Source organism: Ornithorhynchus anatinus, chromosome X2 (assembly GCF_004115215.2).
Source record: "Ornithorhynchus anatinus isolate Pmale09 chromosome X2, mOrnAna1.pri.v4, whole genome shotgun sequence".
NCBI classification, from domain to species: domain Eukaryota; kingdom Metazoa; phylum Chordata; class Mammalia; order Monotremata; family Ornithorhynchidae; genus Ornithorhynchus; species Ornithorhynchus anatinus.
The window spans coordinates 21,045,577-21,073,137 of record NC_041750.1 but is presented as its reverse complement, the minus strand read 5'-3'; the positions used below and the strand labels follow the sequence as shown (position 1 = coordinate 21,073,137).

The window sequence follows — 27,561 nt, the reverse complement described above, 5'->3', positions numbered from 1 at the left end:
CCAGAAGGGTGAAAAGTTGTGAATTATGTCAAATAGTGAATCATAAAGCCAAAAACAATGGTACATTTTCCTTAATGTCTTTAGGAGAGGGCTAAAATCAGCCAGCTGTTCTTTGCCCTTCCAGGGGAAGGTGATAATTGTTTCTAATCATCTGTAAGCAGCTCCCCCGTTAAGCATGTAAAGGCTCAGACTTCAACCTATTAACTGGCAGAAGGCCTATAAATTGTGTTGGGCTTAAACAGGAAGAGGAAGTGGCAACATAGCAGACACTGAATTTCCAATTTGTTTCTAACAGATCCAAGGTCTCTTCAGCATTTCTGAAACACCTGAGCGTTTCTGTACTCACGATCTCCTGTTAGTAGTCATGGTATGTAATATCCTGTTCATATTCCCTTTCCTCCTTCTCTCTGACTTGTAAATGATTTTTAGAGTGTCTCCCCTATTGGAAACCCTAAGAGCAGGTTCATGCCCTGTAGCTCTTAGAGTTCCCTCAAGCATTTAATACAGTACTCTTCACAGGAAGGTGTTCAATAAACGCACCTTTATTGATTGATGGCTCTGCTACCCTGTAGGGGAGTTTTCTACACTGTGAGCCTTGGACTACCCTGTCTTAACATTTTCTCTTGTTTGTTTGATCTCTCATGAATTGTTTTGAGGTAACAATCGATAGTCAATTATAGTGAGTGCTTACTGTGTGCAGAGCACTGTGGTAAGTGCTGAGAGAGAATTTTGTGAGAGAGAGGGGCAAATTGAGGGCCAAGAGTGAAAGCTTGCTGTGTGTAGGGATTGTGTTATTGTTACAATGTACTGTCTCAAGTGTTTACTCCAGTGTTCTGCATATAGTAAATGCTCACTAAAGATGACTGAATGAAAACTGCAGCAGAGGCAGCTATCTGCGTGGGGATGAAAGAGAAATGCATTTCCTATATCCCTTTGGTCTTATGCCTAAAAAGGGTCAGTTTTGCTATACTATTTGGGGTGTTTTGAATGGGTGCAGTAGCATCCTTTATGGGGATAAGCAATATCAAATGACAAAAGTCCTAGAATAAAGGCATTCTCCCAGCCTCAACACTTGCTCACCTAAACACAGCTGCTGTGAGATAGATGTAAGGAGAGTGGACAAGAGATAGTAGAATACCCAAACAGCTACTGAATGGTTGAGGTAAAACTGGGAAACTGAAAGGAAAAAGGACAGAGGGAACATCTTAAAGATGCAGTGTACAGCCTCAGACAACGCTGTGTCTCAGCTCAAAACTGGTAGTCAGTAGTGGCAGATAGACCAGCAAGACATGCTGTGATTAAGGAAGGGGTGCCCTTTTCAAGCAGAAGCTTCTTAAAGATTGTGAGACAAGGCTGCAGAAATGGAAACAGCCCCAGGGGCTGAAAACAATAAACATTACAGCATAACAAAGGATAGTGCCATTGGAATTGAAGATCCTGCATTTAGTCTTTCATCCACACAAGCGTTCATGGATGAATTTCAACTAGCGGTGACATCTTCTTTTAACACAAAGAGCAAATTACGCATACAAACATGCAAACTTTCTCAATATGTAGGTAGAGAGTCGAGAAGTCTTGTCCTCTAAGAGTCTCAAATTTGATATCAAAATAAAGCCGAACTCTTGATCGCACAAGGTTACATGTGGTTTATATCTGGATTTTGATCGAGTGACTCTTCCTTAAGGTGTTTAGTAAGTGAGAGCTGGGAAACTGTCAGATTCACTATTTTTAGCTCTTGAAATAGTAAAGGAGGCAGGCCGCATCTGTGGGCAAAGCAATGGGCCTCTCTATTAAGGCCAGGGAGCCCGAAAGCAGCAGGAGAGAGAATATAAATACCATCAAACACTTACTTTATGCCAAGCATTGTACTAAGGGCTGGGGTAGATACAAGATAATCAGAGCGCACATAGTCCCTGTCCCACACAAGGCTCACATTTTAAGTAGGAGGGAGAACAGGTATTGAATCCCCAGATGAGTGAACTGAGGCTGCAGAGAAGTGAAGTAACTTGCCCCAAGCAAATGGTGGAGCTGGATTACAACCAGGTTCTCAGACTCCCAAGCCCAGGCTCTCTCCACTAAGCTGTGCTGCTTTCCCCACGTTGGGATTTATTTAGTGCTCACTGTGTGCAGAGCACAGTATTAAGCACTTGGGAGAGTACAGTGGCGTTGGCTGACACCATCAATCGATCAAACAATCACTCGATGGTATGCGCTGAATGCTTACTGGGTGCAGAGCACTGTACTTGGGAGAAAACAAAGCAAAGAGTCGGTAGACATGTTCTCTGCTCAGAAGGAGCTTACAGTCTAAAAGGGGAGACAGACATTAAAATAGGTTATGGCTAACTTCATAAGTGCTGTGGATCTGAGGGTGGGGCAAATATCAAATGTTTGAAGGTTACAGATTGCAAAGGAACCAGTGACACAGAAGGGAGAGGAAGAAGGGAAAATGAGGGGTTAGTCAGGAAAGGCTTCTTGGAGGAGATGTGATTTTAGGATCTAGAGTAGCCGACATTAATATAAATTACAAATAGGGGAAACCACAGAGTATAAGGATATGTTCATAAGTGTTGGAAGTGGGGAGAGAATCAAACTGTTTAAGGCGTAAAGAAACAAATGCATGGGTGATGCCGAAGGGCGAGTGTAGAGGATGAGGAAATGAGGTTAGTTGGGAAGGACGCTTGGAGGAGGTGCAATTTTAGTAGGGCTTTAGTAGGGGAAAGTGAGGATCAGATGGATATTAAGAGGAAGGAATTGCAGTCCATATGGAGGACCTGAGGAAGGGGTCCACTGTGAGACAGATGAGAAGGTGATACGGTGAGTAGGTGTCATTATGGGAGATGAGCCAGGTTAAGTAAAGATTGAGCTGATCCAGGGCTTTTAAAACAACGTTAAGGACTTTCTGTTTGATTTGAAAATGAACGGGTAAACCACTGGAGGTTTATGAGGAGCAGGGAGATTGCTCAGACTATTTTTTAGAAAAGTGATCTGGGCAGCAAGGTGCAATATGGACTGGAGTGGGGAGAGGCTGAAGTTAATGAGGAAGCTGATGCAATAATGGAGTGATCTGACAAGCGTTTGGGCCAATGCAGGAGCAGTTTGGCTGGAGAGGCACAAGTGGATTCTAAAAGGAGTTGGGAAGCAGCGTGGCCTGGGATTAAGAGGACCTGAATTTTAATCTGTCATTTGCCTTGGCTGTGTGACTTTGAGCAAGTCACTTGTAGGGTGTGTTATTTTTTTTTTTTGGTTTGTTTTTTTGTTGTTGTTGTTGTTATGTCTAGGTGCTTATACTATGCCAGGAACTTCACTAATCACCTGGGTAGATACAAGTTAATCAGGTTGGACAGAATCATAGGAACTCATAGTCTAATTGGGAGGCAGAATAGGTATCAAATCTCATTTTATGTATGAGGAAACTGAGGCAAAGAGAACTTAAGTGGCTTACACAAGGCCATATAGCAGGCAAGGGGAGGAGCTGAAATTAGAACCCAGGTCCTCTGACTCCCAGGATCATGCTCTTTCCACTTGGTCACACTGCTTCCCAACGTATGATCTGCCGGTCAGGGGACCTGGGTTTTAATCTGCCACTTGCTCTGCTGTAGGACCTTGGGTAAGTCACTTAACTGTTTTGGGCTCTTTCCTCGTCTGTAAAATGGAGATTAAAATACCTGCTCTCCCTGTCTCTTAGGCTGTGAACCCCAGGTGCAATAGGGATTGTCTTGTGCCTTCCCCAGTGTTGCTACAGCCCTCAGCATACAATAAGCACTTAACAAATATCATCCAAAAAGCAAAGTCCTTCCATTCATGGGCTAAATTTAGAGTCCTATTCAAACATCTAAAAGGGGCATCTATCAGTTGCCAGGAGTTCTGCAGCACAGACAAGGTGGCAAGGTTTGAAAGGAGAAAAAGTTAGGGGATTGGTTTCATCTGGCAGAGATAAAAATTGGGTGGAATTATCCCTTCCCAGCCCACCGAAGGTACCATACCAGTCAAGGAAGAGAAAATCCACGCCTGTGGCTACTCCAAAGTAGCCCAGTTGATCATTCCAGGAGTTGATTTCCTGACTTAAATGTATGATCGCATTAGGCCGCCTTCCCTGGTTTCTGATTCCGAACACTCACTCTCTTGGGCCTAAGCCCCTGAGCTGGTAGACTTCAAGACCTTATAGGAAAGGCTTCTGAAGAAGCCCAAGCAGGTGATTCTCAGGAAGGAGGTGAGGAAGAGGCAGGGAAGGGGAAATCAGGAAGAAAGTGCAAGAGCATGGCACGGTGGATAAAGCAAGAGCCTGGAAGTCCTGGGTTCTAATTCCAGCTCTGCTGTGTGTGCTTGGGCAAGTCATTTCACCTCTCTGTGCCTCAGTTCCCTCATCTGTAAAATGGGGATTAAGAATCTGAGCCCCATGCCGGACAGAGATTGTATCCAACCCGATTTCCTTGTATCCACCCCAGCGCTTAGTACAGTGCCTTGCACATAGTAAGCATTTAACAAACACCACCATTATTATTATTATTATTACCCTACTGGATTCAAGAGTGTAATTCCATTTGAAATATTTTTGTGCACCTTGGTTTTTAATTTCAAATTCCCTCCAATAATAGGGCATTTTTTGGTTACAGTCGTCCATTATTTCTAAATTCTCCAGTAACTTTTCATGGGTGAAATTTTCCCTCCAGGTAACTTAAAATTAACACAAAAGTCTCAGAAAGACTGTGGCTGTCACTGTAGTGGTTATTATGGTTATGTTTGTGATTGGACTCTGAGCCAGGAGGAGTCTGAAATTATTCTCCTCTAGTCATGGTGCTCTACTGCTCCATTTTCTGAATTGTCGTAGAGGTTTTTTGTTGTTGTTTTTTTTTTAATCTCTCCCTATGTGCCTATCACCAAACCCCTCTACCACTTGTTAGTATTAGATTTGTAAGTCCCCGAGGGACAGAGACTGTATCTAATTCCTTCCTGTGTATTCTTACCCAAGGCCCCTGCACACAGAAAGCATATAATTTATATTTATGTATTTATCACTACTACTACTCCTCATAGCCCAGCCTACTTGACATGAGTCTGGCTCAAAGAAGAATGTGAGGCAGAGTGCTGGAAAGATCATTCCCTCTCTTTTCTGAGCACTTAGGTTGAAAAGAGAAACAATTCTCCTAATAAAGTGGCCAGATACGGAAAAGCAAAGAATGCTGCAATCTAAACTTCTCAACCCTAAATGGAATGCATACAACAGAGAAGGCCAAGCAAAAATGAGCCAAGATTCACACATGGAATGATAATCAAGATTCAAAACTTTAATCCCACTCTGGCTGACTCACCGGGATCAAGAAAATGTCAGAGCTCACAACAGGCAAAATAGAAAAGAACAATAAGATTTGTTTGAGCAAGGCAGACCCTTAACCCTGTAGTAGGTGCCAGAATCACATTTCCAAAAAAAAAAAAAGCCCTAAAGAAGCTAATAATTTAATAATGGTGACAAAATGATCATAAAATTAGCATAAATAGCAATGTAAGTTAGTATTTAGAGTTCATTCATTCAATAGTATTTATTGAGCGCTTACTATGTGCAGAGCACTGTACTAAGCGCTTGGAGTGAACAAGTCGACAACAGATAGAGACAGTCCCTGCCGTTTGACGGGCTTACAGTCTAATCGGGGTAGACGGACAGACAAGAACAATGGCAATAAAAAGAGTCAAGGGGAAGAACATCTCGTAAAGACAATGGCAACTAAATAGAATCAAGGCGATGTACATTTCATTAACAAAATAAATAGGGTAATAAAAATATATACAGTTGAGCAGACGAGTACAGTGCTGAGGGGATGGGGAGAAAAGAGGGTTAAGCTGCGGAGAGGTGAAGGGGGGGTGGTAGAGGGAGAAGGGGAGCTCAGTCTGGGAGTTTTACATGACAGAACTGAGTAGGCTTCCAGGTTGTGTTTGGGAATTTTAAAAGTGTTGGGATTATGTGGGGAAAAGCTTTCTGAAGGAAGAAAGCATGGAGCTGCATTTCAAAGATGAAAGAAAATTATATGGCAGATGGAAAAAAGGAGGCTTGAACAAGGCTCAGGAGTAGGAGTTGAAGGCCCAAGGGCAGTAGAATCCATGAAGGGGGAAAAAGAAATCAGGAAAAATGAGAGGCAGTGTTTCCTAGTGGAAAGGAAACAGTATTGAGAGTCAGGAGACCTGGTTCTAGTCCTGGTTCTGCTAGAGTTATGTAATCTTTTCAGAAACCCTTGTGAAGCAGGGAATGTAGGATTGAGATCTGTAAGCAGCTCCTCCAGTCTGTAAACTCCTTGAGATCAGAGATTGTGTCCACCTGCACTATTGTTATGTGCTCTACCAAGAGCTTAGTAGCCAAATGGGCTGAATGAATGCAACTGACTGATTTGTACTGCTTTGCGCTGGTGAAATAAAATGCAATAGGAAGTTACACCTTGCTTGTACAATTCATTAAATTATAGAAGATAGCATTGTCAGGTCCTGGAGGACACGAGTCATAACTACCAACTCTTCATATTGTACTCTCCAAAGCGCTTAGTATCCGGCTCTGCACCTAGTAAGGCAGTGCTTGGCACATAGTAAGTGCTTAAGAAATACCTTAATTATTACCATTATTATAAATGGTCATTGGCTGATCGAATACTTCAAAGCAAGCAGTGCCCAGTTACAATATTAGCTAAGTTAAGAAAATGGTTTCATGTTCTTTAGTCACAGATACCACTTTTTTGCCTATTAGTCCATCCAATGAGTGTTGAGGTGTAAAAATAATAATTACCTATGATCCCTCTGAAAGCAGTGCTTTGGAGACTAGTCTTAAAATACTTGACATTAGATGTACTTTACCAGTTGAGTGTTCTTTGTCACTAATAACCTACTGCATAGAATTTCTCAGTCAACACTTCACTAATGTTGACAGTAGTCATCTACGTAATCATAGAATTTCAACTTCTTTTTAATACTCTTTTATAGCCCGCAATCCATGTCCGCTCCCTCCTGAAAGGTTAACTAGAGGCTTCATTTTTGAATGGTTCCTGGAGGAAAATTTGCAAAACACAGCTGACGACAATCTGTAGCCACTGCTGAAGCAGTCAGTGAAAGCAGGGTTGCAGTTCCATCCGGTAACTGGGTGGATGATGCATGCTACCAGCATATATATTGTATTAGTCAAATGCTGAAAAACCTGTTCACTTACTGATCTTACCTACATTGCAGACTTGGAAATTAGAATGATCCTCCCATAAAGTTCATTTGTACACAATTCAAGAAAAGGTATGTAATAGTTTGCACTTATTTTTTTCAGATCCAGAATTGCAACTTAAATAAAAGCTTTCTTTCAATTGATTCAATTCTCCTCTAAGTTTCTGGTTTGGAGGAGTGCTAAATTTCTCTCACAGTTCAAGCAAAACAATTGGTGAAGGGTCAAAAGGAAAATAATTGATACTATTTTTTATTTGCAGAAGGAAATGGTTGATAAAAACTGTTGGGTTTACATGTTTGTTCATTATCCTTGAACAAAACAATTAGAAATGAAGAAAATATATACTTGTTTTTAGTAAAGCTTTACCCTTATCTTTGGAAAATATCACAGTGGAAGTCCATAAACAAAAGTTCCCTATTTGTGTGGGAAGCAGTAAGGTAAATTGAAGTCCAGAAATACTGAGTTCTCTAATTCTGTCTTCAGGAAGAGGAGTTTTCAGTGTTTTTCAAGGAGCTCAAAAACAGCATTTATTATAAAGCTACCTGAAAGAATGCTGCACCAAGCTTATGGGAGCGTATGCTATAAATACTTGCCCTTGGGGATGTTGCAGTCTAATAGATTGTACATATTCGAGAAAGCATTTGATAAATGCCATCGATGGATCGATTTGACTTCTGAAATTCATTGCAAATTATAGAAGGATATTGGATATACCTTGAAAAACTGCTCTGTGATTGATGCCTAAATTTGTTGACTTAAGGAAATGGATGGACAAGCATTGGAGATTTTTGAGAGGGGAGACATGGACTGAATTTTTGGTTTGTTTTTTAGAAAAATGATCTGGTCAAAGACTGAAGTATAGACTGGAGAGGGAGGCACAAGAGGCAGGGAGATCAGCTAGGAGGCTGATACAGAAATCTAGGAGGAATAGGGTAAGTGTTTGAATCAGTATGGTAGCAGTTTGCTTAGAGCATGCCATGGGGTCAAGGGAGTATTTTCTTGGGGATAGGGGATAGATTGAATGCACTCGGGAGTGAGTGGTTGAGGATGGTAGGGAGGGAAAAAGAAAGGGGGTAAATGTTGTGATAAGTTATGAAGTTATGGGGTCAGAGGCTCAGGAGGAGGTAGATTTTAAGAGATGACAAGTTCTCTTCTTAAGAAAACTGCTGGGAAGAACAGGAGAGTTGAAGAGGGGGCAGAAGGAGAGTTGCAAGACAGATTGGGGGACGATCTCGTCTGATAGTTTCAATTTTACAGATGAAATAGTGGGCAAAGTCACTGGGGCAAGAAATGAGGGAGACCAGGCTGGGGAATGGCAGGGAGGAGGAGAACATTGAGGAAGGAGTTATGTCTGAAACAGCTGCCATAAGCAATGGCCAAGGGAGGTAATTAAGGATGAAGACTGTTGCTGGGTGGAGGAGAGGACAGAGCTATGCTATATAACAGGTGAGGATGAGTTTGAGAAGGATGAGTTCAGCCTGGTGTGCAGTGCTGGGTGGTTTAAGTGCAAGAGTGGAGGAAGCATATTGTGGAAATGATCCAGGATCACCTACGCAGTTGCGGATTGGTGGTGGAAGATCAATGGTGGGACAGGCAGGTGTGAGAGTTGAGTTTAGTAGAGAGGATGGAGTTGAGGGTGTGCATTTGGGTGTCAGAAGAAAGTAGATTGGGTATGGAGACCAAATGGGGCATGAGGAGATGGGAAAACTGGAGGGGTTCAAGAGATTAAAAGGTTAGTGGAGGGCTAAGGGACAGTTTGGTGGGGAGGGATTGTATAGGAGAGAAGGCACGTGAGGGGTTTGTGGTCAGAGAGTGGAATTTCAGAATTAGTGAGTTGAGAGAATTGTGAGAGGGTGAGGTGGGGTCGAATGGGAAGTTGAAGAGTGAAAGGCAGTGGGTAGAGGAAAGGTTGCCAGGAAAATCCAGGTGGATATTTAAAGTCCCCAAGGAGTAGTGTAGGACAGAAAAAGAGAGAAGAAATGTGAGAAGTACTCTTTTTCCATCTTAATATTCATTCATTCAATAGTATTTATTGAGCGCTTACTATGTGCAGAGCACTGTACTAAGTGCTTGGGATGAACAAGTCGGCAACAGATAGAGACAGTCCCTGCCGTTTGACGGGCTTACAGTCTAATCGGGGGAGACGGACAGACGAGAACAATGGCAATAAATAGAGTCAAGGGGAAGAACATCTCGTAAAAACAATGGCAACTAAATAGAATCAAGGCGATGTACAATTCATTAACAAAATTAATGGGGTAACGAAAATATATACAGTTGAGCGGACGAGTACAGTGCTGTGGGGATGGGAAGGGAGAGGTGGAGGAGCAGAGGGAAAAGGGGAAAAAGAGGGTTTAGCTGCGGAGAGGTAAAGGGGGGGGTGGCAGAGGGAGTGGAGGGAGAAGAGGAGCTCAGTCTGGGAAGGCCTCTTGGAGGAGGTGAGTTTTAAGTAGGGTTTTGAAGAGGGAAAGAGAATCAGTTTGGCGGAGGTGAGGAGGGAGGGCGTTCCAGGACCGCGGGAGGACGTGACCCAGGGGTCGGCGGCGGGATAGGCGAGACCGAGGGACGGTGAGGAGGTGGGCGGCGGAGGAGTGGAGCATGCGGGGTGGGCGGTAGAAAGAGAGAAGGGAGGAGAGGTAGGAAGGGGCAAGGTGATGGAGAGCCTTGAAGCCTAGAGTGAGGAGTTTTTGTTTGGAGCGGAGGTCGATAGGCAACCACTGGAGTTGTTTAAGAAGGGGAGTGACATGCCCAGATCGTTTCTGCAGGAAGATGAGCCGGGCAGCGGAGTGAAGAATAGACCGGAGCGGGGCGAGAGAGGAGGAAGGGAGGTCAGAGAGAAGGCTGACACAGTAGTCTAGCCGGGATATAACGAGAGCCCGTAACAGTAAGGTAGCCGTTTGGGTGGAGAGGAAAGGGCGGATCTTGGCGATATCGTAGAGGTGAAACCAGCAGGTCTTGGTAACGGATAGGATGTGTGGGGTGAACGAGAGAGACGAGTCAAGGATGACACCGAGATTGCGGGCCTGAGAGACGGGAAGGATGGTCGTGCCATCGGTGATAGAGAAGTCTGGGAGAGGACCGGGTTTGGGAGGGAAGATGAGGAGCTCAGTCTTGCTCATGTTGAGTTTTAGGTGGTGGGCCGACATCCAGGTGGAGCCGTCCCGGAGGCAGGGGGAGATGCGAGCCTGAAGGGAGGGGGAGAGGACAGGGGCGGAGATGTAGATCTGCGTGTCATCTGCGTAGAGATGGTAGTCAAAGCCGTGAGAGCGAATGAGTTCACCGAGGGAGTGAGTGTAAATGGAGAACAGAAGAGGGCCAAGAACTGACCCTTGAGGAACTCCAACAGTTAAAGGATGGGAGGGGGAGGAGGCTCCAGCGAAGGAGACCGAGAATGACCGGCCAGAGAGGTAAGAGGAGAACCAGGAGAGGACAGAGTCCGTGAAGCCAAGGTGAGATAAGGTATGGAGGAGGAGGGGATGGTCGACAGTGTCAAAGGCAGCAGAGAGGTCAAGGAGGATCAGAATGGAGTAGGAGCCATTGGATTTGGCAAGAAGGAGGTCATGGGTGACCTTAGAGAGGGCAGTCTCGGTAGAGTATACCATTCCCACATTAAGTTCATTAATACCACATTAATGCCATTCCCACATTAAGTTCAGAAAATGAATATTCCCCAATTATTAACCAACTACTCAATTATCCTAAAGAGGCCTTTCTAAATGGGAAACGGTAACAACAAACTGGGAAAAAAAGGAGAGGTGAACTGTGACTTCTTGTGAAATCAGTGGATCATACAGTCTTGAGATCCAAGCTTTCCCATGTGCAGATTAACATTTCCTGAGACATTAAGTCAAGTCGTACTATACACACTTGATTACTAGATGTAATCAAAACCGGGCCTGCTGTTTTGGACTGTTTTTTTTCCAGCAAGAATGAGTGCTGGTATCGCTTGTTCTTGCTTTTCCTGGCTTTCATCTGATTTACAGGCTAGGAAAACAAATGTCATAAGTAACAGAGGGAAACATAGGCTAAGTAGAAATTTGCCATGGATTTGGCTTTATTTCTTATTTCAATCACACCTTCCCTAGATCACAAATGGACTCCTACGTGTAATCATCAATGTTAAGTGAATCTAATTGCAGAAGTAATAAACAGAAATCTACTTGAAGGTTTTTTTTTCTTCTTGTTAACCCAGTTGATGTCCAAATGGAACTTCCCGAAAAATGAAATCCACCAGTGAATCAATAGTAACTTATTTAGGGAGTGGAAGAGGGGTGAGATTTGGGAGCAAATTGCATAGAGCTGTCCATTGCATAAGTAGAGGTGTTTATTAGCACACATTAGAAACCAGGGTATCCTAGTGGATAAAGCAAGGGCCTGCGAGTCAGAGGTTGTGGGTTCTAATCCTGGCTCTGACACTTAGCTATGTGACTTTGGGCAAGTCACTTAACTTCTCTTTGCCTCAGTTCTCTCATCTGTAAAATGGGGATTAAGACTGCGTGCCCCATTTGGGACAGGGACTGTGTCCAAGTTGATTAACTTGTATCTACCCCAGTGCTTAGAGCAGTGCCTGGTATATAGTTACCACTTAATACCAAAGAAAGTGGAGATGTTAATCAGTTCTTTTACAAACTCCTAATACAGTCAATTTCCTTTTCATATAACAATGTGGTCTCTTGAGCGAGAGCTAATTTACAGTTCAGGTGCATTAGGTTTCTTCTCTGAATTTCAGGGAAGGGGTCTCCAGAGTTGAAAATAGGAAATATGAGTCAAGCAACAGACCTGTAACATATAGGCTGTACTTTCTAATTCTGGCTGTACCACTGCCTTATGACGTGACCTTGGCGAGCACATCAGCTGATGAGTCTGAGAGGAGGAAGAACTAACAGCAGTTATTAGGAGAAGCAGTGTGACCTAATGGAAAAAGCACTTGCCTCAAGGCCAGGGGGGCTGGGTTCTTATCCCACTCCTGCCCCTTGTCTGCTGTGTGTGACCTTGGGCAAGTCAAGTGAATTCCCTGTGCTTCAGTTTTCTCATCTGTAAAATGGGAATTAAATGCCTGATCTCCCTCCTCCGTAGACTGTAAATCCAATATGGATCAGGGACTGTATCTTGACCTGATCATCTTGGTACTACTCTTAATGAGCCAGATGTAAGAGCCAAATGATCCCGAGCTCACAAGAGCTTTACACAGCAGTAGATAGGAATCTCCACCCAATTTTCAGATTTCTTGTTGCTTTGATCGGTGTGTGTATATGTGCATGCTTGTCCTTTGAATTGGCAGGTGATGCTTCTCATTCATTCATTCACTCAATAGTATTTATTGAGCGCTTACTTTGTGCCGAGCACTGTACTTAGCGCTTGGAATGTACAAATCGGTAATAGAGACAGTCCCTGCCCTTTGACGGGTTTACAGTCTAATCGGGGGAGACAGACAGGCAAAAACAATAGCAATAAATAGTGGGGCGATCCAGTCCACGTATGCAAATGATCAGCACTCCCTTCCACATTATGGTGCAGAAAATGTTCCTCTCTGTATTTGTCCCATGTTGGATCTGGGCCCGTGTTCAACCCTGCCTTTAGATATCCCGATCTTAATGAAGTCTTGCTCAAGGAGAGCAAAAACTCTCCCAGTCACAGCCTGCCAGACTGGTTTGTCAGCTGAGATGGTCTCTCAACAGCTCTCTGTAAAGTCACAACACATTGTTATTCACATCATATCCTTAAATCATAATTCTGCCCTCTTCACTTGTGTGTTCACTACACGGCAGCTACTTAGATACCCTGCTCTCAACCATAGAGAAGGTTGAAGAGGACTGCATCTCAGTCAGCATCTCTTATGAGATTCGGTTTTTACCAGGCTTCAACTGGATGATTGCTTTAGGATAATAATCAAGTCCTTGGCAGAGGCAGAGTTGTGGAATGGATGTGAGAAGCTACCTCTCCTAATTCAGTTAATTTATATATTCACAATCTGCTTAAGAATTTAGGTCATCTTTTATTGTATCCAATCTTATTTTTTCTTCTGGAACTTAACACAAAGTCTGGTCTAGCCTTGAAATTACAGAGACTGAAGTGTTGCGTAATTAATGGCACAGGGCAAGTAACTGCAGGATAACTCTGGTCTAGATTGATCCATAGTGAAAAGTAATAAGGGCCTCTGGTAGATTGCTAGGGCATGTTGGAGAACTTACTTCATGAAGAGGATGTTGACAGCTTCAAGTGTTGTTGCTTTTATTGATTTATAGAAGTTTGTTACCAAAATGTCCTTCATCTTGCTGTAGAAACCTATTCTCTGTTTTTGCATCTTAGCATTCATCTATTTTAGCATAAAATACTATATATATGCATGCTATGAATCTTGACCATAATAATAATGGTTCTACTGATAATGGTATTTTTAAGTGCTTACTATGTGACAAATATTGTGTAAGTGAAAAGGTAGATATAGGATAATTAGCTTGCACACAGTCTCTGTTCCTCATGGGGGTTCCAGTCTAAGTCGGGGGGGAGACACCCAGTATTTAAGTCCCTATACAGAGTTTTACAGATGAGGAAACTGAGGCCCAGAATAGTTAAGTGACTTGCTCCAGGTTACCCGGCAGACAAGTAGCAGAGCCAGGACTAGAATTGAGGTTTCCTGGATCTACCAGTCCTTGTTTGATCCATTAGGTCCTATTGCTTTTTCGTTTCTATATTGTGGGGCTGGTGATACATGGGAAAAGACCGCTTTCAACAGGAGACTTCATCATCTTTTGGCCAAGGATTGGACTATGACATTATTTTTGTACACCTAAATTTGGTAGGTACCCTTTCCTGAATGCATAGGGACAAAGACAGTCAGGGAGAAAGAATTGTCCTTCATGTAATTTATTCTTAGGGGATTCAGGAAGGCCAAACTGCAGTTGCAACGTTACTGTGAAGCAGTGAGGAGAAGCCATTCTATGAAACATCTGGCTGATGGAGGCTGCCCACTTCTAATAATGATAGTTAATTATTATTAATAAAATAATGATAATCATTATGGTAGCAGAGAAGCAGCATGGCTCAAGGGACAGAGCCCGAGCTTGGGAGTCAGAGGTCATGGGTTCATTCATTCATTCAATAGTATTTATTGAGCACTTACTATGTGTAGAGCACTGTACTAAGCGCTTGGAATGTACAGTTCGGCAACAGATAGAGCCCAATGATGGGCTCACGGTCTAACGGGGGTTCTAACCCCAGATCCGCCACGGTCAGCTGTGTGACTTTGGGCAAGTCACTTCACTTCTCTGGGCCTCAGTGACCTCATCTGTAAAATGGGGATTAAGACTGTGAGCCCTACATGGGACAACCTGACTACCTTGTATCTCCCCCAGCGCTTAGAACAGTGCTTGGCACATAATAAGCGCTTTAACAAATACTACCATTATTATTATTATTTGTCTTACGATGTGCTCAGGACTGTAGGAGATACAAGATCAGGATGGACCTAGTGCCTGTCGCTCATCAGGCTCCTTGCCAGTGGGAACAAGCACCGCACCCCCATTTTACAGATAATGAAACTGAGGCCAGAGACCCCTAAGAGCTTTAGTGGTGACCTTACCACACAGCAGCCCAGTGGCAGAGTTGGGGCTAGAACCCTGATCTTGTCCCTGCTTGAAGCTGGATAATGTGGACACAGCTCCCCCGTCCCCCCCTCCTCCCAACCCCCCAAACACACACACACACACACAAATGCACATTTTGTAATGTGCTGCATCCTTTCCTGTCTAACTGACTGGAAGAGAAGAGGCTGTGTTAGTGGTGCTGCACAAGTCACTAGCACTTCAATCAATTCCTCTGTACGGGTTTTTGTTCCCAAAGTCTCTGTGACTGAATCGATTGAGACACGGCCGTCATTCACGATGGGAGAATCCCTCCATCATCGTTACACGGAGAGGTCGAGCCGATCTCTCTCAGCATTCTAAAATGATTTTATTCAGAATCCTCCTGTCTCTCTAACTCACCCTTTGGAAAACAGTTCAGAATATATTCACGCTCTCGAGATGATCTGGAAATCTTGTGGGAAATTTCGATTGCTCCCAAGAGGTAATCAGAAGTCTTGTTCAAGGGAATCTGAATTCTGCTTTCGTTACTTCGATAAGCATGGTTCTTTGATAAGAGGTACCAGTTATTTTTTGCTTAGCTTCCTTGCCGGTTTCTTAACTGGAGAAACGGCTTCATCAGTGGATTCTCCGCAATCAGAAAACCATTGTGGCTTTCTCTACTGGAGAACAGGAAGCATGCTTGGAGATTTATTAGTGTTCCATATGGCTGTGTGTTGTCTGCTGGGGCAATGATATCACTTCAATTTAGGTCACTAATGATATTATAAGATAGTTTGACGATGGGGTAATTTCTTTTGATGTCGTGGTTACTGGCGGCATCAGCTGGTTTTGATACTATAAAACGCAGAGCTGCATCCCCACTAAGGGAAGGGTTGGGGGGGGGGGAGGCTGGGGGGTGCAGGACAGCTGGTAGGGGCAGCGAACAGGGAAGGTGCTGATCTTCTTCTTCAGAGCACGTGACCGTGCTGTGGTGTGGAAGAACCGGCAACCGTGCCATTGTACTCAGCACATTAACTCCGCTGCTTGGCAGATCTCTCGGATCAGCCGCTGAAAGCAGTGAGTCCTCACTCTGGTTGTTGATGTCCTGTCAGATTTGAAATGATCGCTGGCAGCCTATCAGAGCAAGTGGGCCTTCATTTCGGCCGGTTTTATGCTGGCTGAATTTGAATTTATAAAGATAGGTCACTTGCTTCATTGGTCCTATTCTGGGTACTTGGCGAGCTCAGCATATATTTTGGAAACATCCAGATTTCTATTTCTGTTTTCCGCACCCCTCCCTTGTTGGGCGACCTCTTTGGAAAACACAGATTTTGGATCCCCTTTCCTACTCATCTGGAGCTAAACCCTGCTTTATAATGCAGGCTTTTTGTTTTATTTTTTGAATTATTATTGACTGTTAAGTAATTATTAACAATAATGATATTTGTGGCATTTTTAAAATGCCTTATGTGCCAAGTACAGAGTAGATAATCAGATCAGACAGTCTCTGTCCCACATGCGACTCAAAGCGGAAGGGAGAGAGAGAACAGTTATTGAGTCCTCATTTTACAAATGAAGAAGCCGAACCTGTGCCTCAATCATTTCTCTCTCACCACTGACCTCTTACTCTTGGCCTCCCTCCTGCCTGGAACTCCTTCCTTCTTCATATCCAAAAGACCACTTACTCTTCTCCTCTTGAAATCCCTTCTAAAATCCTATCTCTTCTTTTCTCCCTCTTCCTTAGGCTGTGAGCCCCATGTTGGACAATCTGATTTCCGTGTACCTACCCCATCATTTAGTACTGTGATTTGCACATAAGTTAACTAATATTATTAATGATTATTATTATTACTATTATCTGTTCTGGGATGCCTTCCCTGACTAATCTCTCATCTCTCCACTTTATTTTCCTCATTATTGCCTCTTCAGTAGTTGGGCGTCATCTATGTACTTGGACCTTACCCACTAAACACTTAGATACGTCATCTCCATTCCCTCACATCACTTGCATATAGATCTTTAATTTCTGTTGCTTCCCCCCTCCTTGTAATTTGATCTAGTGACTGTTTCTCCTGTTAGACTGTAAGTTCCTTGAGGGCAGGGAAAATGTCTACTAGCTTACTCTATTGTAGCATCCAAAGTGCTAATACAATGCTGGCATAATAATAATAAGCACTTACTATGTGGCAGGGGCTGTTCTAAGCGCAGGGATGGACACGAGCAAATACGGTTGGACACAGCCCCTGTTCCACATGGGGCTCACAGTCTCAATCTCCATTTTCCAGATGAGGTAACTGAGGCCCAGGGAAGTAAAGTGCCTTGCCCAAGATCACGCTGCAGACTGGTGGAGGAGACAGGATTAGAACCCCTGACCTTCCGACTGCCAGGCCCGTGCTCTGCCTGCTGCCATGCTGCTTCTCCATAGAGTACGTGCTCAGTAAATCCTATTAATTGACTATTCCACTTTTCTTCCTGCCTCTTCGTCTTTTGCACACATACACACATCCCCCCAAACACACAATCATAAATCACTGTAGAACTCCAGGAAGTCACATTTTAGAGTTATTACAAATCTCATGAGTTTAGTGAACTTGGGCAAAGCACTTAACTGCTCTACGTCTCCATTAAATACCTGTTCTCACTCCTGTTTAGACAGTAAGCCTTGTGTGGGACAGGGACAGTGTTCAACCTGATTAACTCGAATCTACTGGAGTGTTTGATACAGTTCTTTGTATGTACTAAGCACTTAAATATCACAATTATTACTATTAAGAATGATTTCCACACTTGTAAAATGGAGGTAAGACATGAGCTCTCTACTTCTTAAATAGTGAGCCCTCTCTGGGACAAGGACTGTGTCTGACCTGATAATCTTGTATCACCCCAGCACCCAGCATATCGCTTTCATCCCTAATAAGTGCTTAAGAAATCACATTATTGCTGTTACTATAATTACAGAAAAAATTTAAAGATTACAGTAAAAGAAAACAATCTTCAACTGTCTTTCCTAGGCACCTCCCCCAACTTTGAAATAGCTCAAAAACCCTATAGTAAAAAGTATAATGTTTATTATCATGGGGATTTAAAACAACCTTGAGGTTGATAAAGGAAAACCAGGGCCATGGAGACATATGTGGAAAGGAAACCGTCGGATTGAAGAATAACCATTTATTTGAAATAGCATGTGGGTAGGAAAGTCAGATAACAATATTTGGTATTTTATTTCCTAGCCTCATCTATCTTTTGTTAATTTTTTTGCATTTGCTCGGTGCTAAAATCTTTGGAATTTGGAATGACACAGAAAATGCTTATATGGGTATTACATGTCTGTTTGGTTTTACGAAGTCTTGTTTAAATAGAATTAACAAAATTCCAGCTGTGTTCTGCTTAAATTTCTCCTTAAATGAAACTGGCAGAGGGAGAATAGGATCCAATTAGCCAGAGTTTCCTTGTCTTGAATCTCATAGGTTAACATCTGTGCCTTTAGATAAAGACAGTTTATTTTTCAGTGGCATTTTTGCATTCATCAGTTCTCCTTAAATACAAATGGCTGACTCCAACTATGCCCCAAAGCCATGATGATTTGTTAAACAGGTGGTAAATAAGCACATCTGAGAATTAAACTTCCCCAGGTCTGAATATGGCCTATCCCTTTGAAGGAAAAGAAACATTTAGAAAACATGATTTTTTTTCATAAATTGCAATTCTTGGAACTCTTTGGACATTTAAAACCATATCCATTGTAGTTATGATAGGGAAACAATAGTCTGTTATTAATTATTTTACTATCTGAATATAGGCTAGACTGTATTACTTCTATTCATAATAAACTCATAATAATAATTTCCTCTGGGGCAAGCTATCTTAAGAAGCATGGGATGGATATCAAGAGTTGTTATTCCCAGATTCTAAGTGAGATCATTTCAGTTCCTACAAGAGCAAGGAACATGTATTAAGTCACAAATGGAATCATGGCAAAACTGTGAGCTGTTGAATCTCCAAAATCAAATTTTCCCTTTGCTCAGGAATTCTATACCTGAGGTAGGTAATTACTTTACCTAACCCAACCCCTCAATGGTAGTTGGACCCACAAGGTAAATATGTTCAGATTCTTAGTTTTGATAGTTGAAAAATGCATCATTTTTAGTTTGTGACAATGTAAAGCAATTTTCCAAGATCAGGCTGCAGGCAAGTGGCAGAGCCAGGATTAAAACCCAGGCCCTCTGACTTCCAGGCCCATGCTCAGAAGGTCACACTACTTGTTATGCCACTTTAAAAAAAATCAAAACAATTTTTGTTAGCCAATGAGTGGGCAAACAGCTCCTAAGTTAGATTGTAAACTCCTCAATGGAAAGAAGCGTATGCATATATAGAGATAGATAAATAGATACTAGAGATTTAGTCGGGCAAAAAATTCAGAGATTCCACAGAAGACTTAGTGCCCCCAAAACACACACACACTCACAGAATATAGACCCATAAATTTCAGATTTTAAATGTGGACATTCGTATTATTCTTGTAGTTTGTTTTATTTTAATTTTTCTGGTATTTGATAAGCACTTACTATGTGGCAAACACTGTTCTAAATGCTGAGATAGACATAAGTTAATTAAGTTGGGCACAGTTCCTCTCCCAAATGGGGCTCAGAATGTAAATAGAAGGGAGAACAGGTATCATTATTTTACAGTTGAGGAAACTGAGCCACGGAGAGGTTAAGGGACTTTCCCAAGGTCACTCAGCAAGCAATTGGTGGAGCTGGGATTAGAACCCAGGTCCTTCTCACTCCTACACTAATGCTCTCTCCACTAAGCCATACCGGTTCTCTTTGGAACCATGAAGTGCTTAATCAGTTATGGGAAAAGATGCTTTTCTATTGGGTTCCCTCTAGATTAATCAGCATCAAATTTTTCATTACCTGTATTCATGATGTCAGTAACAATAGGAGCATAGTTTGGTCAAGACTGTCAGATCTTTTCTATTCACTTTCCCTACTGTCAATACAAACATTGTTTGGAAGACATTCTTGAAACTTTCATCTTGTAGCAGCCCCTGAAATCCTAAAAAAGAGAGAAAAACCCTGAAAAACATTGTAGACAATAAATAAAACTTCAAAGTAGTAAATGGAAACATCCTTATGATGATAATAATGATGTTGATAGTCACTCTTACTTGGTTGCCTGCAATGTGCTAGATTCTCTTTGTCGGTGGGAAAAAAGAGGCAACCCTTCCATTGAAGTCTTCAGAAGACTTTCTAAGCAGTATTATACTTGTGCACATGGCTAAAATTCAGAATGCACATAATTTTTTTTTAAATGAAACCTAAATTCATATAGGAACTTTAAACACTTTCACATTTTTTTTCGATTTGACCTCATAGAATGTCTTAGAGACAGGAAGGGGCAGGTGTGCTACTTCTATTTAAAAATTAAAAAACTAAGGCACAATCAGTTTTAAGTGATTTGCCCAAGTTTACCGGCAGGTCTCAGGCAGAGTTGAAATGAAAATCCAGATTTCCTTTTGCTTTTCTTTGATCCACACTATCTCTATCTGCTATACAGCCTGATTCCCCTGGGTCTACCCCAGCGCTTAGAACAGTGCTCGGCACATAGTAAGCGCTTAACAAATACCAACATTATTATTACAGTCTGATCTGAGAATAATATATTCATTAATGATGGCATTTATTGTGCATTTACTATATGGTAAACACTGAGGCAGTCCAAGATTGAGATCAGGTACAGTGGGGTTTATAAACTATTTTATCCCCATTTTACAGATGAGGAAGCTGAGTCTAAGAGCAGTTAAGTGACTTATCCAAAATCACAGTTAAGTCAGTGGCACAGTTGAGACTTGAACAGCGGTCTCTTAATTCCTAGTCCTGTGCTGTTTCCCCTATGCCACAGTGTCACCAGAGCTAAAAAAGACAAAAACCAAAATAAATCAAAACAAAAAAAAACCACAAACCTTGCAATTAGGAGTAATGGCTTAGTTCACGGAATTGCTACTCGACCTTGGTTACATTTATTCAGTCAGCCACCATTCACCTCCCCATAAACTTCACAGTCCCAAATTATCAAGAGGGACTCACTTCCCAAAGTTTTTAGGATTAACCGGGATTCCTGGTCAGGCAAAATTACAGTGAAAGATTAGCCACAAGTACAAAGTAACAAATACTGAAAGAAACACTTCAAGTGAATCAAAAATGGAACACCATGTCTCTAACATTCAAGAAATATTATTAATCTCACACAAAACTGTTATTCCTGTTTTGCCAGCCACTAATTAAAGGAAAGGGAAACCCATTATCACTTTCAGGAATAAATAAAATAAGGCAACATCTTCTTTTAGGAGAATCCTGACAGCTTGAACAGCTATGATTTTTTTCCCTTTCTTCTAATTCACTGCCCCACCACCCAAGGATTATGAGTGTCAGTTTCTGACATAAGTCTAGGAGAACTGACCCATAAAGTAATTCAAAGAGGAATTCCCCCTTTCTCCCCCATCCTCCTGTCTCAAAGCTGGATCAGATGAAAGGCAGCTCTGTTACTTCCTCATCTGTCTAATTTCTGCAACAAGGACCAACCCAACTTCATCGCCTTGCAGCTGTTAGTACTGAAACTCAGGAGGCAGCCGGAGACACCACAACACCTTCTCGGAGCTATTCGACCTTACTGGATTAGATTTTTCCTGCCCCAGGTGGCAATTTAACAGAAGACGACAAAATAAAAATCCACTGGAAAATGGCTCCAAATATCTGAATGTATCTGGATTGGGAAGAGCCAAGGGGAAGTCCACTACACAATTTACCTGCCTTCCCTCTCCTCCACTTTCCCTACCCTCATTCCTTGCAAATCTTGAAAGGGGTGAAAGAAATACAAAAGATATATATTTATAAAGAGAAAAGGAGTGAAATAATGATTTTGGATTGAGGACAAATAGCATGGTTTCCTCAAGACAAATAAGTAATGTAGCATGGATTTTAGTGAGGATTTTAATTTAAGAAAACAATATCAACCTCTTTGTTAAACAAAATTCTTAAACCATACCTGTCTTTGCATTAGATCCTGTCATAATGATAGAAGAATGGGAAAGAAGCAGATTAAAGATTGGCTTTTATCCATAATCTAGCATCTCTGATGGTGTCAGGCAAGGAGGACAGCAAGTTTCAGAAGTAAATATGATGATGTGTGATATTTCACCACTCAACTCCCTTCAGTATAAAGATCACTAACTAAATTTTGGTGAGTTGAATTTTGGTTGGATTCATATAAATGTAAGTATTGTTGCTGGGTGTGTAAAAGTCTTAAGAGTAAAAGTGACTGCTCAATTTCCAGCACTTCGCCAGGTGTCATGGGCTGGGTCAGATGATCAATCTGTGGTATGTATTCTACGCTTTCATTCATTCATTAATTCATTAGACATGATCTCTGCCTATAAGAAGCTCACACTCTACAAGGGGAGACAGCATTAAAATAGACATAGGGATAAACCTCCAAAGGCTAGATTGGTTGATCACTTACAGTTGCTATCTCTAGCTTTTTGGAATTTGTTTTTTCTGCTTGAAAATAATTCATAAATTGAAATAACTTTCCTGGTTTAAAAATCCATATTATTGTAAAATCTTTGAGGACAGGGATTATGCCTACCAAGTCTATTTAATTATTCTCTCCCACGTACTTAGTACTTCTGCATACACTAAGCACTCAATAAATATCACTGATCGATTGATATGAATCACAGTTCCCCCAATTTGGGTCTCAAAAACTATTTGTTGAATTTGGAGATTAAAAAAATCTAACAACAGAAAAGATTGGCTGACTATTTTGTTCTTTAATTTTGCCTTTTTATACATGTTTGAATTATGGTTTTGAATCCCTGATCTGTTAGCTGTGAAGGCAAGCCAATACTACCATGCTGACTTTGGAAGCCATAGAGAGCAAAATGGTTTTTAGCTAAGGTCTTTAGCTCCAGGTTCCAAAAGCAAATAAAGTTATAACACGTTTATGTTTCAATATTCAGAACTGTTCATTGCATGTGTGCTGTGAGGCAAACTGGCAGGGAGGATAGAAGAGATTAAAGGAGAAATTTTGCTTTTCACTTCAGCAAAAATGTCTCTAAGGACGATTCCAAATCTATTTCTATTTTCAATTGTTCAGGCAATTTGTCTTTGCCTCCCTAGGCCCTAGCTCACAAAAGAAAGAATGCGAGAAAGGTCAAAGGTAACACCCAGGTTATGACCTAGTGGGAGATATCAAAGATCAACTAAAAACCAGGGCCACAGTCTCCTAAAACTGCATTAAAGAAAACTGATGGTCTCACCTTGTCTGACACCTCAAGCATGTGTACACCACCTATTTCCTCTGACTCTTAAAAAAAAAAATCCTAATTCTTTCACATTATTGTGGTCAAAATGTAGAGTGAAACCACACACATTATGACAAACCTGGGTATAAGGGCCCTCACCATATTAAATCAACATAGTTCTGAAGCAATCTACATATTCTTTTAGAAATCACCTGTGTGTGAATTAAGCCAACTCCAACTTCTTTCTACAGATTGACACATGACAACAGAAGCTTATTAAAAGAAGAAACAACAACTACTCTACTTTCCACAGACAAACAGTGTCCTTACTGCAGGTGAAAATATACAGGGTTATTTGATTTTCATTTTCTTTAAGCCTCATACCTGAATAGGGAGGTTCTAAAGAGGGCTATCATTTTGATTGAAGACCCCAGTGATTTAAAACTAGGATCTTCTTCAAATAATGTGTCACCTCTGGAAGATACTTGGATTTCACAATGGTTTAGCTAGAATATAAAAAATACCGGGAAATCATAGTAAAACAGACCGTCTCTATTCAAAATTGATTCTATTGCATCTGAAAACTATAAATGCAAGTAGGAAGATAATATACCTCCTAGATGTTTTTGGAAACCATCTGCTAATTCTGCTTTGAGGATAAAAATGCCTTTATTAATCCAATTCAGAATGTCCCAGTGTTAATGCTCTTTTGGAAAGAGTCATATTATAACACACTGTAAATTTACCTTTATGCAATTATTTCTCTCTTCTGAATACTAGACTGATGCACACTGTGAGTTTACTCCCCAAATACCAAACTGAAAATTTTAGATAATACATTAATTAGGTAAAGAAGTTAATCAGTAAATAAATAGCATTTGAGCACCATTTAACCTTGTCTACATTACAGGCCCTAATGTGTTCCTTGAAAATGGCTATCCTGTTTTGGGGGGGTATGTTTTCCCAGAGATTCATATGTAATCTGTTAAGAACTAGACCTGAAAATAATGACTGAGACCTTAAAGGGGAGTAAAAATGGCACCGTATAAACCTTCCTGCCACCTCCCTCTCTTATTTATTCTCTTCCCTTGTTCCTAGGGGCTTTCCTACTGCTCTGAACCCAAAACACACTCCACCCTACCCTATCTCCCCAACCTAATGCTTACCTCATGATACAGTGAGGTTATGGGCCTCGAGAATGTGGCTGTGTCAGAACCATCTGAATTGTGGGTTTCATCTTTCCTTCAGACTTACGTCGTAAATTGGGATCCTTTCCAAAATCTCTGGAAAAAATATGAAATTCCTGTATGAGCTATATGCTGTTAAATGTAGCATTTAATCTTTGTTAAAGTAATTCAAAGCCCAGCATCACAATATTAACGAAGTGAGAAATTATAGCATGATTATCAATCTTTGCAGGAGGCTGCAAAAGTAGAAGCTTATTCTGCTGATTGTGGAAACTATTTTTCAACTTTAGTGAAGAATTTGACCAATTTGAATTGAACAGCAGCCTTCTTCTCTTCCTAGGTTACCTTGAACAGACCCACTCCTTCTGAATACCTCTTCAAATCCTTAAGGTCCTATGTCAGGGTTTTCTTCAATCATTTCCATACATGTATTTGCTTTACTGAAAATTAATGCAGGATTTCTTAATCCCCAAATCTTAACTGTTGCTGGAGAGACAATACCTTCTGATCTGTTTTGGCATCTGTGATGATTAATTGGATTGTCAAAGTGTCAAACAATAATGGGCTATAGTTGCTGTCGGTTGACTTGAACCTGCTGTACACCTGATTTATTAACAACCTACTGGGTAGAAATCATTGTACTAAGCAGTGAGGGAAATAGTTGACTAGTTCTTTTGTAAATTAAATGAAAAATGTAATCTGTGCCACCAAGGAGTTTAGAGTTTAATTAGGAGACAAGTGTGTATATATCAATCAATTGCATTTGTTGAGTACTTACTCTAGCAGAGTACTGCACTGTTTGAGATAGTACAACAGAGTTGGTAAACGCATTCCCTTCCCACAACTAGCTTGCAGTCTAGAGAATATATATACATATATATGCATATATATAGAGAGAGAGAGAGAAATTTATAGGTAGATAGACAAATGTAAAGATATATGAATCAATTGGTGGTATGTATTGAGCGCTTGCCATGTGCAAAGCACTCTACTAAGTGCTTGGGAGAGTACAGTACAGATCCAAAGAAATGGGTGATGCAGAATGGAGAGGGAACAGGGGAAATATAGGCTGAGCCAGAGAAGGCCTCTTGGAGGAAATGGGATTTTAGTAAGGTTTTGAAGGTAGGGAGAGTGGTAGTCTGTCATATATGAAGAGGGAGGGAGTATATGGAAGGTAAAAGAGGGAGAGAGCCGATACAAATGGAAAGCACAGGTCAATAGCTACATTTAATAACAAATGAGTCAATAGGTAAACACGAGAGTGTTAGGCTACTTAAGGGGTAGTAAGTAATGGCAGGTTTGGGTTAAGGGGAGAAAACATCTTTTAAAGGATGAGCATTCAATTTGGGGTACTTTACCTGCAGGAAAATGGATCTTGGTTAGAAGAGACTTCTAAAGAAATAATACTTCTTAAGCTTTTGCCTCCTCCAGCTACGTGTGAATTGTTTGTGTCTGTCAGGATCTCTTCACAGACTGAAAAGCCTTGAGGGCAGGGACTGTCTCCTACTAAGTTATATCTTCCCCTGGGCTTAATGTCATGGTCTGCACACTACAGGCATTTAAGAAATAGTATTAATTGATGGAGGAGAATATTGTAGATTTGGTCCCAGACAACAGTTGCTCTAGTTTCATTTTTTTTTTTAATTTTTCTAGAGAAGACTCCAAGTTGGAACTCTGAGATTATAAAATTTTTTCTTGTATTCAAAATAAGTGCTTCATTTTGGATTGTATATCGTCTGCTTTCCATTACAAGACAAATGCATTAGCTTATGTGTGAGACAGATCCCAGGAAATGATATAAATGGGAATGGTTAGGGTAGCTGCAAGTTTAGGAACTGTGATTCTGGCACTTCCCAAAGTGGGGAAAACAGTACATTCTGAGGTAATTTTTCCTCTCTTCCGGCATTGCCTAGTAGAAGGGCAGGCAACCATCCAAAAATAGTGATTTTTCTCTTCCTGGAAGGGGTAGAAGCCTGATCTCCAGTGTGCCACGATGGGACACAGCTAAGGGAGCTAAGCGAAGAGACTACTAAATTTAGAATTGATCGCCTTTGCTAGCTCAGAAAAACTATTAACATTCCCAGGCAGGATTGAAAAAATCCCTCTGTTCAGCTAGGTCAAACCAAAAACCACACTTTCCCCATCCTGCACTAGAGCAGCAATCTCAAATCCTGGAAAGATAGTTTAGGCAGTACTGTAATATAGTTTATTAGAGCATAGAGAAAGGTTATGTTTGGCTAGGCTTTTCTCATGCATAAATTATTCCCTATGAATAAGTCAGGTACTTTGGAAGATGTCATAACTCATTGAGGCAATAAACTAAATGGTATCCCAGCAGTATGGCTTCTTACAAGGAAAGAAACTTATCCATTGGGGAACATAACTGTTGCGTCACTTGAAAGCTACATCACAATGGGATGTGTCTTCACTGCTAGCAAACCAACCAGGGCAGGTTTTTGGGAAATAAATATCTGATTTCTTTATACGGTTTAACTTCAAACAAGTGAATTTATGACTAGCCCTATTCTTCTAGCTACTTATGCTCTGTATTGGCTCTCTACTGCAGGATTTCGTTGTTACTCTAGAATATGCCCTCTCTTAAAGATGTGCTGTCTCAGTGAACCACTTCTGGAAAAACGAGATGGAATGCATGTCCTGATAATAAAGATGATGATAATTCGGCTGATGGCAAAATGTCTTTCCCTACAGTCTTATTTAAAGTTGGCAACCTGATATTGCTAATCAGTTGTTTAAAGTAAGTAGAGCTTTCAGGAATTGTATGGTTACTTTTTTTTTAATGGTATTTGTTAGTGCCTGGCACTTACGGCACAATTCTTAATGCTGGGTAGATACAAGCTAATCAGATTAAACACAGTCCCTGTGCTACATACGGCTCGCAATCATTTTAGAGATGAGGGAATATAGGCCCAGGGAAGTTAAGTGACTTGCCTACGGTCACACAGCAGACAAGTGACCGACCTGGGATTAGAACTCACATCTTCTGACTCCCAGACCTGTGCTTTTTCCACTAAGCCATACTGCTTGTACTCGATTGGGCAAAGAGTTTATCTAAGGGTCCTTCCATCAATTAATCAATAGTATTTACTGAGCACTCACTCTGCAGACCACTGTTTTACATGCTCATTAGAGTAGAATAGAATTAGTGTATCTGATCCCTGCCTTTAAGGAGTTTATAATCTACTGGACCTCATATCTGTGTGGTCGTGAGTTTGGAGGAGTGTCCTTTGGGCTGTAGAGATAGAGGAATGAGATCTCCTTTCTCACCAACCTGAACATCAAATTCTAAAGGCTTCT

General features: G+C 41.4%; 1 long non-coding RNA gene across 1 annotated transcript; it reads left to right on the top strand.

Moving 5' to 3' along the window:
- The first annotated feature begins 233 nt into the window (after positions 1–233).
- Positions 234–26,940, top strand: LOC103170889. The gene is made up of 4 exons (XR_486465.3): positions 234–367; positions 21,817–21,996; positions 23,311–23,394; positions 26,813–26,940. It is a non-coding gene; the product is annotated as an uncharacterized LOC103170889 (long non-coding RNA).
- The last annotated feature ends 621 nt before the right edge of the window (positions 26,941–27,561 follow it).